Here is a 13,512-nt window from a genome sequence, read left to right on the forward strand (position 1 = left end):
TTTGCAACAAAAAATTCCATATAAACTATGGCTCGATTCGGCTCCGTTTTATAGATATTTTTAATTTTATGTTTTTTCAAGATGTTACTACTTTTTAGCAAAAAGTTGTCTATATTTCTCAAACTATTAAAGCTACAGCAATTTCAATAAGCTCATTAGAAAGAAGGTTAAATTTCCTTTTAAATAAGCTAATTTGTATTCCAAAATAATAATATTAAGTATTTCACTTTGTGGCCCAAACATAAGATAATAGCAAGTTTCTAATTTTTTTCCAAAAAACTTTGACTTCATTTTTCTCAAAAACATTTTATATGAAAAAACCGTGCACTATTCAGGAAAAACATCTACATACGATCACCTTTTGAACGGTATACAATAATTGGGGTTATGTTAAAAATTGATGCAGAAATGTGTGATTAATTGCAAAAAAGTAGGCCTCAAAACAGTGTCGGCATTATGAAAGGAACTTACTTATCTCTCTAATCTCAAAGTTAAAAACTGATATGTTTTATCCTAATACGGCTTATAAAAACAAATAAATACAACAAGAAGAAAAGATAGTTTAAAGTCTACATTTTCATTAGATATTTAGTTGTCATTTTGCTATCATTATGCCAGCGTATTCGAATATTGAATATCACGATATGTTATACATCTACGGTTTCGTAGATGGGAATAGTGGAGAAGCTAGGCGGGAGCATTCGAGATGTTTTCCTGATAGGGTGTTCCGAACATAAGACGATCGTGGAGGTGTACTGGCGGTCCGGTGAAGTATTCCATCCACTATTATTTAATTTGGGGATCAGAGCGAGTAATAAGTTCTTGGCTTATTCATTAGCTCTCCACAATCTCCTGTATTCGGCTTATTCATTAGCTCTTCACAACCTGTTAATTCCAAAAGTTTATTGAGTAGTTCAAAATGATGATTTATTCACATTATTTGGCATATTTCTTTAATTAACTAAAGAATAACACACAGATCTAAACTCGTTAAACGAAAATCCTTTCTTTCGAAATTGGTACCTAACACTCATTTAACATCATACACCATTTTCTTCTTTTTATTTTATTTTATTATTTATAATGTAAATTTAATATTTTTGAATATAGTTCTTAAATAAATTAATTATTAAATTACACGTTTGCAAAAAATCGTACTGAATTTGTTGATTCTGATCAGTTATATTCTTATGGTAGGTGAATTCCTTTCATAATGCCGACGCTGTTTTGAGGACTACTTTTTTGCAATTAATCACAGATTTCTGCATCAATTTTTAACATAACCCCAATTATTGTATACCGTTCGAAAGATGATCGTATGTAGATGTTTTTCCTGAATAGTGCACGGTTTTTTCATATAAAATGTTTTTGAGTAAAATGAAGTCAAATTTTTTGGAAAAAATTAGAAACTTGCTATTTCTTATGTTTGGGCCACAAAGTAAAATACTTAATATTATTATTTTGGAATACAAATTAGCTTATATTAAAGGAAATTTAACCTTCTTTCTAATGAGCTTATTAAAATAGCTGTAGCTTTAATAATTTGAGAAATATAGACAACTTTTTGCTAAAAAATAGTAACACCTTGAAAAAACATAAAATTAAAAATATCTATAAAACGGAGCCGAATCGAGCCATAGTTTATATGAAATTTTTTGTTGCAAATGATGCCCAGAATCGCCTCCCGAAGTTACCGTAGTCTCATGCTGAACACCCTGTATAATGAAATGAAAATAGTATTTCTCAAAATGGAACTACAAGAATGCATATTGGTTGCTGTCGGAATTATTTTTTTAAATTATTCCAGCATGAATAGAAGCAGTCTGCCATTAGCATACCTCACCAATTTATTGGCCTCACCATGTTTATCAAATAAACCCTGGGGTGATAAATTCCAATGCCTCGTGTTTTTTTATAAATATTATTAAAAAGCGAAGACCCGTTGGAATGTGGCGGAACTTTTTCGCCGGCAAATACAATATTAATTTCCATTCATCTTTTATTGGAGCAAATCGTAATAACCTTAAAAAGCTGTTATAGTGATCAACAAAATCTAGGTTTAAAAACTTCGCAAGTCTTTCACTTAATTTACAGCACAGTTATTTGGATTACCTTGTTAACCAGAATCAATTGTTATTGCAATGAAGAACAGCATGTACTTATCATGTTATTAAACACCATAATTATCTGGATTTGAACCTAATCCTTAACTTCAATTTTAAACCACACATCAAAGAAAGAAAATAAATTTATTACCCTGGGACTATTGGTCCCCTAAGAATAAAAACATGTACAAATGGAGGCCCTATTAGTTTGGCCTGTATTTCAGATATTTATATACAAAAAAATAGGCAAGTATTTACATAGGTCCTCTCCTCTTTGCGTAGATTGCAATGAGGAGGAGGATTTCAAACATGTAATAATGATATGTCCACGTTATGTGGTAGAAAGGAAACGAATGTTTGACGACTTGTACAGGTATTTAGATGCACCATTTCGCTACGAAGACATAATATTCTCCACCAACATCTATATGCTTAAATCTATAGCAGAGCTAGCAATGAAATATGAATGTATTTAAAAGTTATAGCCGATTAGAATGAATGCAAGAAAATGATTAGAGAAGGATTACGTGATTTTAATTGCGGTTAAGCTATAAGGATGGCAGGAATATAGAGTACTGATCCATCCATTAGCTGTAGTTTATGTAAATAGTTGTATATAGTAGAGGGATGAATGTGTGAAGCGAATGTATTTTTAAGTAAGAATGGAGAGTGAGTGATATTCTAGTGATAAGAACCTAGACGATGCTGGCTGTATACCTAGACGATGCTGGCAGTATGGCGAAAGCCAATGCCAAAAGAAAAGGCAAAAAAAAAAGTATTTACAAAAATAGGGATAAAAATTAAGGAAATCAATGAATTCATTTCGGAGAAAGCTGGGTAGAAAGGAGATAATTGAACAGAAGGGATTTAAAGATGGAAAGGGTAGGAGCATGGCGGACAGAGGAGAAGGTAAGGAGTTCCAGAGAGAGGTAGCGCGTATTAGGAAGGATTTGTCAAAGGATGAAGTACGGTTTCAGGGAATATAGAGATCAGAGAACTAGTATTATAAGAATGGATCAAGGATTTGAACTTGAAGAGTTGGAAAATATAAGATGGCCTTTGAGATTGGATAACTTGGAAATAGGAATGAAGCCCAAAAAATACTGGCGGCTGTAGACAGGAAAAAGCCACTTCAACTCATCGTAGTAGCGCGAAATGCGAGAGAATCTCTGGGGGAATGCTGAAAATAAATCTTATGAAGCAGTTCATGAGAGGCGCCTTAAGCTTAGCTTCAATATCCACCAGAAAGACCGGGGCCATACACTAAGTAACCATAGTCCGAAATGGGGGGAGAAAACAAGAGAGGAAACTCAGGAGTGGCCGGGTCCTTAATTGTGTGACGGGAACTATTAAACTGCTTCAGGATGTGGATGGAGCGGCGAGAGATTTGGGAAACATGGTTTTTCCAGAGCAGAGGTTTTGGTCAGAGGATATCCCTATTGGGATATCATAGAGGAAAGCGGTAAATGTTCACTGTTCACCTAGACATTGAAAACATACTTCATCTTATATATTCTTAAAATTTTTCCATAGCTGCAGGTTTTTTCTTTCCTTTTTTCGCTGCATTCTTATCCTGCTCATCTTAACCTTTCTAATTAACACAGTTATGAAGGTTACAATGTTTTGTACATTACACTTCATTTATTTATTTATTTATTTTTTGTATATATTTTTATTGAAATAAAGGTTTATTCTATTCAAGATTTTTGCTGAACACCCAGATGAACTCACTTGGCTAGGTGAAGGAGGTCTTTAGAAAGCAATGCTTCTGCTTTCAAGATTGGGTTACAATTTGTCTTGAGTTACATGGTGTTGAATTAGGTCGAGCATTTAGTTCTAACTGGAAACAGCAAATGATAACCATTATCAATAAAGATAAAATCAGCTGAGAGGTCTAAATTTGAATTTCTAGCTAGAAATGCAAGGTTTCATGAACTCTATAAATGCCTAAATTTTGATCGAAATTACATGCAACCGAATATTGACCATCCATCTAAACAAATAATATTTAAAGTGCGAACGGAAGGTCTAAATTTAAATTATAAAACCCTGGATCACTCGTAATTATTTGTGTTCAATGTGCAACCTGTAAATATGTATTGTGGTACTGGGTTCGATTCTTCGGTCTTAGGCCTTGGATTTTATTTAATGGTTAATAAAAGAAATTTACAGTAAAGTATGTTTGCTAGTCGCCTCCGTCCACGAGCGGTTAGAGGCGAGACCAGCGAAGCTAATATGTATTGTGGTACTGGTTTCGATTCCCCTGTCTTAGGCCTTGGATTTTATTTAATGCTTAATAAAAGAAATTTACAGCAAAGTTTGTTTGCTAATCGCCTCCGTCCACGAGCGGCTAGAGGCGAGACCTGCGAAGCTAATATGTATTGTGGTACTGGGTTCGATTCCCCGGTCTTAGGCCTTGGATTTTATTTAATGGTTAATAAAAGATATTTACAGTAAAGTATGTTTGCTAGTCGTCTCCGTCCACGAGCGGTTAGAGGCGAGACCTGCGAAGCTAATATGTATTGTGGTACTGGGTTCGATTCCCCGGTCTTAGGCCTTGGATTTTATTTAATGGTTAATAAAAGATATTTACAGTAAAGTATGTTTGCTAGTCGCCTCCGTCCACGAGCGGTTAGAGGCGAGACCTGCGAAGCTAATATGTATTGTGGTACTGGGTTCGATTCCCCGGTCTTAGGCCTTGGATTTTATTTAATGGTTAATAAAAGAAATTTACAGCAAAGTTTGTTTGCTAATCGCCTCCGTCCACGAGCGGCTAGAGGCGAGACCTGCGAAGCTAATATGTATTGTGGTACTGGGTTCGATTCCCCGGTCTTAGGCCTTGGATTTTATTTAATGGTTAATAAAAGATATTTACAGTAAAGTATGTTTGCTAGTCGTCTCCGTCCACGAGCGGTTAGAGGCGAGACCTGCGAAGCTAATATGTATTGTGGTACTGGGTTCGATTCCCCGGTCTTAGGCCTTGGATTTTATTTAATGGTTAATAAAAGATATTTACAGTAAAGTATGTTTGCTAGTCGCCTCCGTCCACGAGCGGTTAGAGGCGAGACCTGCGAAGCTAATATGTATTGTGGTACTGGGTTCGATTCCCCGGTCTTAGGCCTTGGATTTTATTTAATGGTTAATAAAAGAAATTTACAGCAAAGTATGTTTGCTAATCGCCTCCGTCCATGAGCGGCTAGAGGCGAGACCTGTAAAGCTAATATGTATTGTGGTACTGGGTTCGATTCCCCGGTCTTAGGCCTTGGATTTTATTTAATGGTTAATAAAAGATATTTACAGTAAAGTATGTTTGCTAGTCGCCTCCGTCCACGAGCGGTTAGAGGCGAGACCTGCGAAGCTAATATGTATTGTGGTACTGGGTTCGATTCCCCGGTCTTAGGCCTTGGATTTTATTTAATGGTTAATAAAAGAAATTTACAGCAAAGTATGTTTGCTAATCGCCTCCGTCCACGAGCGGTTAGAGGCGAGACCAGCGAAGCTAATATGTATTGTGGTACTGGTTTCGATTCCCCGGTCTTAGGCCTTGGATTTTATTTAATGGTTAATAAAAGATATTTACAGTAAAGTATGTTTGCTAGTCGCCTCCGTCCACGAGCGGTTAGAGGCGAGACCTGCGAAGCTAATATGTATTGTGGTACTGGGTTCGATTCCCCGGTCTTAGGCCTTGGATTTTATTTAATGGTTAATAAAAGATATTTACAGTAAAGTATGTTTGCTAGTCGCCTCCGTCCACGAGCGGTTAGAGGCGAGACCTGCGAAGCTAATATGTATTGTGGTACTGGGTTCGATTCCCCGGTCTTAGGCCTTGGATTTTATTTAATGGTTAATAAAAGATATTTACATTAAAGTATGTTTGCTAGTCGCCTCCGTCCACGAGCGGTTAGAGGCGAGACCTGCGAAGCTAATATGTATTGTGGTACTGGGTTCGATTCCCCGGTCTTAGGCCTTGGATTTTATTTAATGGTTAATAAAAGATATTTACAGTAAAGTATGTTTGCTAATCGCCTCCGTCCACGAGCGGCTAGAGGCGAGACCTGCGAAGCTAATATGTATTGTGGTACTGGGTTCGATTCCCCTGTCTTAGGCCTTGGATTTTATTTAATGGTTAATAAAAGATATTTACAGTAAAGTATGTTTGCTAGTCGCCTCCGTCCACGAGCGGTTAGAGGCGAGACCTGCGAAGCTAATATGTATTGTGGTACTGGGTTCGATTCCCCGGTCTTAGGCCTTGGATTTTATTTAATGGTTAATAAAAGATATTTACAGTAAAGTATGTTTGCTAGTCGCCTCCGTCCACGAGCGGTTAGAGGCGAGACCTGCGAAGCTAATATGTATTGTGGTACTGGGTTCGATTCCCCGGTCTTAGGCCTTGGATTTTATTTAATGGTTAATAAAAGAAATTTACAGCAAAGTATGTTTGCTAATCGCCTCCGTCCACGAGCGGCTAGAGGCGAGACCTGTAAAGCTAATATGTATTGTGGTACTGGGTTCGATTCCCCGGTCTTAGGCCTTGGATTTTATTTAATGGTTAATAAAAGAAATTTACAGCAAAGTATGTTTGCTAATCGCCTCCGTCCACGAGCGGTTAGAGGCGAGACCAGCAAAGCTAATATACATTGTGGTTCTGGGTTCGATTCCCCCGGTCTTAGGCCTTGGATTTTATTTAATGGTTAATAAAAGAAATTTACAGCAAAGTATGTTTGCTAATCGCCTCCGTCCACGAGCGGCTAGAGGCGAGACCTGTAAAGCTAATATGTATTGTGGTACTGGGTTCGATTCCCGGTCTATAGACCTTGGATTTTACTTAAATGTTTAATGAGAGAACTTTGTAAAAAAGTAAAGTATTTGCCTATTATTTTAAGCAGTCTTTCGTTCAACTACCAATTACGTGGTCAGAGGGGACTAACAAAACTTACTTTACTACAAAAATTTCTCATATTAAACATTAAATAAAATACAAGGCCTAGAACTTTGTAGTAAAGTATGTTTTGCTGGTCCGCCTCTGTCCATGACACCTACTAATTTGTAGTTGGATGTAAAACCTGTCTGAGAAAATAGGCTATTACTTTACTTTTAAGTTGAAAACACCCTCTTGTCTTTAAACGCTTCAGAAAACAATGTTTTACGATGATTCGAACTTAAAACCAATCTCTGAGTTTAGGTATTTTATTTACACAAAACATTCCATAAAAAACCCATTTTTTTTGTAGTATTTATGTTACCTAAGACTCGTTTTGTTTTTCTGTTACATAGTGAAAGTGGTAGAACGCCCCGGTACTAGATCGTATCATGGAGTCTGGATATAGAAGAGCCTTACAGCAGCCACAACTAGAATAGGTAACAATATTAGCTAATAATTCTATTCTTCTAAAAGCAATCTTTGTATTGAAGACAATGGCTTATCTGAAGACTCTAAGGGTTCTTGTAATCTGGATTGTGTAGGGTTTCTTTTACAATTTGAAAATATAATCTCTTAAATATAGTAATGGATCTTAACGGTTGATCTGAGCAAAAAAATGGTAGAGGAAAAATTTGTTGCCCGTCACCTCTAGTTTCAGAATATGTGACTTGATTTTAGATTCCTGCCCGCATACGCGGCTGACGCGCGACCAAAAGTGAGGGTTCGCAGTTGACCCCCATTTTCATATACACAGTTTTAAAGAGTATAAAAAGTTATGAAAGAAACCGGAAACCGGAATTCGATATCTTTAAAATTAAAGGTGCTAGGCCATTTCAAAATCTGGTATTTATTAGTCATATTTCAATTTTCTAACTTGTTATCAAAGAGAAAGAAGAGCACGCGATAGGTCATTTTTATGTATTTTTTCATCCCCTTTCTACTGAAAATATTGCCAAGGCAGTAAAGCTAGTATTTTTCCTAATTTCGGGAAATAAGTAGTTTTCCGAGTGATTTTCTAAGCAATAATCAAATGTTAAGAGCTTTAGATGTTCTCAAGCATGCCCAAAATGGCTAAAAATTAATTTTACATCTGTTACAAACAAGAAGGTTTAATAATTATTTGGTAATTTTGGGAGAGTTGCGTTTAATTACCAAAAAAATTGGAAACCTCCTGCCACATATTTAAGTGCACAACATCTTTCATGTAAAGGATCAAACTTATTCCTTAATTTATCAAATAATGCACTTTACGCAGCCTGTACTGTGTCTTCAAAGGAGCCTCCTCATGTACAGAGAGCTCAGCTTGCGAGCCAGAGGAGCCACGTTATTCTGAAACTAGAGGTGACGGGCAACAAATTATTTCCTCTACCATTTTTTGCTCAGATTTAACCGTTTAAGCATGAAATTCATTTGAGCCGTCTTAAAATGGAACACCTTGTGTATTATCAATTGCATAATGTGGCATAACTCATAGCATTCATTAAAACGCATCTAATTATCAAAAGGGATTATTTATAATTGTTCGTGTTGTCAGGCTACACTGAAGACACTAAATTCTTGTGGTTTCAACTCGAAGTGATTGCTAGAGTAAAACTCGATTTTATTGTTCAAGTGTACCACTGTTTTTCTGTTTCATGTAGCGTTGGAATATTATAATTACATGTTTGAGGTCCTCTTTTTCCCTGCACTCTGCACCATAACGGTGAAGATCTTTCATTGGTTCTGTACAGATATAAGCCACAATCTTCTCACTGCCGTAACAACTTTATTTTTACTCATTGTCTTCTCCTTAGAACCAAGGTCTTTTTTTGGGTAATTTCAAACATCATGTACTTACAAAATGCGTCCTTGTTGTAGTAATTGCGGAAGTCTGCCGGCCATTAATAGGAAAAGGCTTGCTTTAAAATCTCAGATCTCATATTGATAACTAAAAATTCATACTATCACCATTTCGCCATTGTTGGTGGCCTCCATTGAAAGCATGTCTACATTACGTTGGCTCTGCCCAAACTTTTCTTCTATTTTTAAGAAAAATTTGTCAATTTTAGATGTGTAATAAATGAATTTAAGAGAAAATTGTATTATGCGCTTGGTTCCAATTATTGCAAGTGAAGAATTTCAGTTTTCTGAAAAAGATTTTCAAGCTCCTTTGTAGTACCTGAAATTTTTGCAATTTTCTTTTAATTTTTAAAAACAGTATTTTCTTTTCACTCAGAGTAAGGGATAGGGGGGCCACATTTGAACAGAATTTACATTTTCTGTTCACAGAGTGCACCAGAATCGTATTATTTAACCTTTTTATTTTGTTTTCTACAGCTTTCAAGTATCCTGAACAGATCTATATCAATAAACAGTTGGTACTTTAACACGCATATCTATATTTTTTTGAATTTAAAAATGTTGTGTCAAATGTTAATATCTGCCCCACTGGTGGGGTAGCTTTGAACACAATATAAAATAGAAAGAAATGATATTACTTTACTCTGAATCTACCTTCTATCAGTTATTTCTCTCGACTACTACATTACTTTCTCTTTTAAACCACTGAAATCTAGTTCGGGATGTTGTACCCGAAGTGACTATGGGGTTAGGGAAGTTTGAACAAAATATTCGGTTTTTTTTTTTTTTTTTTTTTATGATTTAAGGCGCGTCAACATCTAAGGTTATTGGCGCCCGGAGCTTTTTTCAGTGCACTGCCGGCCTCCGGACAGTGTTCTCTCGTTACAGACAACACTGTCTATCACCGGACAGTGAGCTGTAAGAAGCTCCTAGGAAGAGAAAATCTAAGGGTCAGCAGCTGGATTCGAACCCGGGACCTCCGCGTGGGAGTCCAGTATGCTAACCTTGTAGCTAATCCCTTCCCTATTCGGTTTGTTGCGCATCTTAAAGTACAGAAAAAAGTCACAAACTTGCAGGTCGGTAGGGCGGCACATTTTAACTGTGATGTTGAAATGTGTGCCCCTTCTCCTTCCATAAAAGAACACTTATATCTAGGGTTACCATATATTTCTTACGCCAAACCGGGACAGTCAGGTAAAAATAAATAAATAGCTTAATTTGTTAGATTTTGTTTATTGTTAATAAAGTATAACTTACACTTTTATGAATATTTTGCTATTACAAATTATTATTATTGAGTGTCATAAAACTAAACGTATATCGTAAAATCATTGCAAAAAATGTAGATATTAAATATAAAAATACAATAAAATGCACTTACATATTAATAGTAGTAATATATGTATATTATTTACTTGTACAAGAGTATTTCTCAGAAGATTGTACTTTTTTTTTAGAAAGTTTTCGTCATTTCTAATTAAATCATAAAATTTACTACATTTCAAATTTAGATTAGTTTTACAAAATAATAAGGCACCAACGTTACACTCAAGCAAACGATTTCTTTATATTTAACAAATATTAAATCTTTTTTTTTAACCTTTAAAAACCGGGACACATTTAACAACCTGCTGGGACGCTGGGACAAGTGCTTAAAATCGGGACAGTCCCGGCCAAACCGGGACGTATGGTAACCCTACTTATATCCAACACTTTTTGCAAGCAAATAGATTTTTGTAAATACTAGGTTTAGAAATATGAATTCCAGATGTTAATATGGTCTAACAATACGAGGGTCGTTTGAAAAGTCCGTGCAAAAATAAAAACTACTTAATTTTTTGGGATAAACCTTTTTTATTTTTCAACATAGTCTCCTTTTAGGCTTATACACTTCGTCCAACGCTGCTCTAGTTCGTTGATCCCTTCCGAATAATAGGATTTGTCCAAGTCTGAAAAATAGCCATTCGTTTCTGCAATCACCTCCTCGTTTGAATAAAATCTTTTTCCCGCCAGCCATTTCTTCATATTGGGGAACAAATAGTAGTCCGAGGGAGCCAAGTCTGGAGAATAGGGGGGATGTGAAACGAGTTGGAACCCTATTTCCATTAATTTTGCGACCACAACTGCTGAGGTGTGAGCTGGTGCGTTGTCGTGATGGAAAAGGACTTTTTTGTGGGCCAATCGTGGGCGTTTTTCTTGCAGCTCGGTTTTCAAACGGTCCAATAACAATGAATAATATGCACCTGTAATAGTTTTACCCTTTTCCAGATATTCGATGAGGATTATTCCTTGCGAATCCCAAAAGACAGTCGCCATAATCTTTCCGGCCGAAGGAACGGTCTTCGCCTTTTTTGGCGCAGATTCCCCCTTGGTAACCCATTGTTTAGATTGTTCTTTGGTCTCAGGAGTGTAGTGATGTATCCATGTTTCATGCACAGTGACGAAACGACGCTTAAAGTCCTGCGGATTCTTCTGGAACAGCTGCAAACCGTCCTTGTAACACTTCACACGATTTCGTTTTTGGTCAAGCGTGAGCAATCGCGGCACCCATCTTGCGGATAGCTTTGCCATGTCCAAATGTTGATGCAAAATATTATGTACCCGTTCATTCGAGATGCCCACAGCACTAGCAATCTCACGCACCTTCACTCTTCTGTCATCCATCACCATATCATGGATTTTATCAATGATTTCTGGAGTAGTAACCTCAACAGGGCGTCCAGAACGTTCAGCGTCACTTGTGCCCATATGGCCACACCGAAAATTTTGAAACCACTTATAAACTGTTCTAATCGAAGGTGCAGAGTCACCATAATGTTTATCAAGCTTCTCTTTAGTCTCCTGAGGCGTTTTGCCTTTCATAAAGTAGTGTTTAATCAACACACGAAATTCTTTTTCGTCCATTTTTTTGAAAATCACTCGACTTCCTCGATTCAAACGAATGCCAAACACAAAGAAATAGACCGATCTACTTGGTGTGTGTTCTTCCAAGAGATGCTACTAACTAAACATAACCTCGATACGCGCCAGTAGTGCTATCTCTCTGACTTTGCACGGACTTTTCAAACGACCCTCGTACTTACACCTTGTCCAATACAATCTTCCACAATACACTTCCAAAGCTGCAACACAAAAATTTTACTTCCACCTTACAAAATATAACATTCCTCAATTCTGCCACAATCATAAATGTTTTAAATATTTGGAGGGGAATTAAAACTGTTCAAAGATGCCTTCTCTCCCGTACTTGCAGTGAAAATTTGGGAATCAATTTGATATGATAAGCAATGCTTCTTCTTTCACTCGGTTGCCACAAAAATGTTAAACAAAAAGAATCCAAAAAAATGTTCATACTAAAAGCAGAAGGAACTCCTCCATCTTAACCAGATCATCTTTTCAGTACACTTAACTTATTCATAAACTTGTGGCTCACTGGTAGTAACATTATTCTTCTTTACAAGATTTCCAAGACCATCCGCCATCATATAATCAATTCCCTCCAATATAAATATTCCTATTTTAGAAGATGTATCGTCATAACTTCCACAGAACGTCATATAAATCTCATTTTAATAAAATAAAAATAAAAATAAACTAAAAAAATGATGTAGAAAGTGTAATAGATTTAGTGGGAGTTTGTAGTAAAATGGATTTTACCTCACTTACGATTAACTTGCATGTCTTGAAACAAGCCGCATGCTCGTCCCAACAGCTCACGTTCGTGTCTGACTATCTAGTCATTTCCTTTTACTTAAAATTCTGCTGACAATGTTAAATAAAATGCAACTTTAGCTAATTGAACTTGACTGTTCACTAGCTACGTGTAATTGATATATTACAAATTAAACAAAAATAAGACTTAACATCTTTTAAAGATGAAAATGGAAACCGTATTATTTTTGTTCTTTCAATAAAATTGAAATGTATTTAAAATGTAATAAATAGCATATTATTAAATGAAACACCAATTTAATGCAAAAAATCCTTGTGTAAACACACTTTCTAACTCATTTAATAATTGAATTTTCTTTCAAATTTTACAATTTATTAGTAGTTTTAGAGCCAACTGGGCTTTTATAAATTGACCTGATTGTGCACCAAGCTGTAGTGCAGTGATGGCGAACCTATGAGCTGACACGCGAGCTCAATTTTGGTGACACACGCATCTTCAAAGATAAAAAATTTCATAATTCAAATATTGGTCTCTCATAATAGCAAGAGTTGGTTATTAATAATAATATTATTACTTACGTTAGTAATATTTTAATTCTGAACTGTATACATACAGGGTGTACACGGAGGAGTGGTCGAAACTTCGGGAGGTAATTCAGCAGCTCAATTGCAACAAAAAATGTCCTATTCACTTTGGCCCGATTCTCAATAGTGTTCAAGTTATTTGCATTTTTCTACTTTTCCGTCAATATTCGCGTTTTTCGCCATAAAAACGGCCGTAACTTTTCTATCCTTTATCCTACAACAAATCTGCTTATTCCAAACGAAAGAGCATTAAATTTCCTATAAATCTGTTTAACCCAGAGCCTCAAAACGTATCTTGTAATATTGCAATTTTAATGTCTAAAAAATTCGTTATCGATGATTTTTGTTAAAATTTTTAACTGCATTTTTCGAATGATTAATGAATCAAGG

The 13,512-nt window shown here is 36.0% G+C and overlaps 1 protein-coding gene across 7 annotated transcripts in view; it reads left to right on the forward strand.

Moving 5' to 3' along the window:
* Positions 1-13,512, forward strand: part of LOC141459166 (uncharacterized) — a 481,720-nt gene that overhangs the window by 433,880 nt on the left and 34,328 nt on the right. For 4 of the 7 annotated variants that reach the window (XM_074137887.1, XM_074137885.1, XM_074137888.1 and 1 more), the window contains one exon: positions 7,380-7,463. The exons of the other annotated variants lie outside the window; for them this stretch is intronic. The gene's annotated coding sequence lies outside the window, so the exon portion shown is untranslated. The remainder of the gene's footprint in view (positions 1-7,379; positions 7,464-13,512) is intronic. 7 annotated transcript variants of the gene reach the window in all.

This window comes from Rhodnius prolixus, unplaced genomic scaffold (genome assembly GCF_049639745.1).
Source record: "Rhodnius prolixus isolate KJV_2025 unplaced genomic scaffold, Rpr scaffold_11, whole genome shotgun sequence".
Taxonomy (NCBI): Eukaryota; Metazoa; Arthropoda; class Insecta; order Hemiptera; family Reduviidae; genus Rhodnius; species Rhodnius prolixus.